The 1,132-nt window shown below is 55.7% G+C and overlaps 1 pseudogene; it reads right to left on the bottom strand.

The window, feature by feature from the left end:
- Positions 1-517: 517 nt before the first annotated feature.
- On the bottom strand, positions 518-726 carry LOC148120543 (Nuclear RNase P; annotated as a pseudogene).
- Positions 727-1,132: the final 406 nt, after the last annotated feature.

The raw sequence follows: 1,132 nt of genomic DNA, 5'->3' as shown, positions 1-1,132 counted from the left end.
CCCCTCTATTGTTTAAAAACCAAAGCAGTTGTCACTGGGAATTGAACTTAGGACCTTTGGAAGAGCAGTCAGTGCTCTTAACCTCTGAGCCATCTCTCCAGCTCCCCTATTCAGATGGAAAAACCTCTAGGTAGCATTTTTTATTTCACCCGTTGCCAGGGGCAATAGGTAATGATAACCAGGTTGACGCGCCTTTATTATGATAATTAGGACCAGTTCTTTGAGGGAGAATGGACGTCGATCATCTGGCTACTTCCTGCTGACAAAGGGGCGATGTTTGGGGGATAAATGTTTTTATCTGACTGAATTTTTGGCGACAAATGTTTTTATCTGACTGAATTTTTTTTTTGGCGACCTTGGCTGAGGGCGGCAGCAGCGGAGGGCGGCGGCTGCCCCGCCTCTGAGGCCCATTGTGGCGCGCTCTGCATGGCCCAAAGGCATGGCTCCGCCCCGCATGGCCCAAAGGCATGGCTCCGCCCCGGGCCCTGCGCGGGCTCTCCGGTTATCCCGTAACTGCGAACTGTACCTCAGCCTCACCTCAGGCAATGAATTCGCACCGCCGGCTGTGAGTCTTTTTCAAGCTCCGGCGAGGGGGGGGGGCATCCGCCCACCCGTGGAGGGCCCGGTCTGCCCGCGCGCGGAGCCCCGTTCTCTGGGAACTCATCTCCGCCCGCCCATGATGCTATGGAAACACAGTTTTTCTGTAGAGCCGATTCAGCTCCTCTCTGCTTTCTATGGCGCCGCTGCTCACCACGCAGCTTCCGCCTCAGTCAGGCGAGTCCGCTCAGGTGCTGAAAAAGTCCTCCAAAAACCATAGCCCCGCCAGAAGGCCGGGACATATAGCCTCTGATGTCACACGGACTTTAGCCCGCCCGTCGCCATGGTGACCTGGCTGTTCGTAGACCCCCAGCAAACTCCCCGCCAGCAACTGGTTGCGTCTCCCTCCTGAGTAGCTGGGATCACAGGTGTGCACCACCGTGCCTGGCCCACTTCCGTGTTTCTAATCAGGCATTACCGCTCAAAGGCGGGCCGGCTGCCGCCAGCACTCTCAGCACGATCAAGCAGCTTGTCTTTCTCAGTCAAAAATTAAAGTTTTTTGTACGTGAGAGCCAGAGACTGAGCTCTCTAACAA

The sequence above is a fragment of the Myodes glareolus genome, chromosome 11 (assembly GCF_982192425.1).
Source record: "Myodes glareolus chromosome 11, mMyoGla1.1, whole genome shotgun sequence".
Lineage (NCBI taxonomy): Eukaryota > Metazoa > Chordata > Mammalia > Rodentia > Cricetidae > Myodes > Myodes glareolus.
Note: the sequence above shows the minus strand (reverse complement) of the source record. Positions and strands in the feature narration are given on the sequence as shown.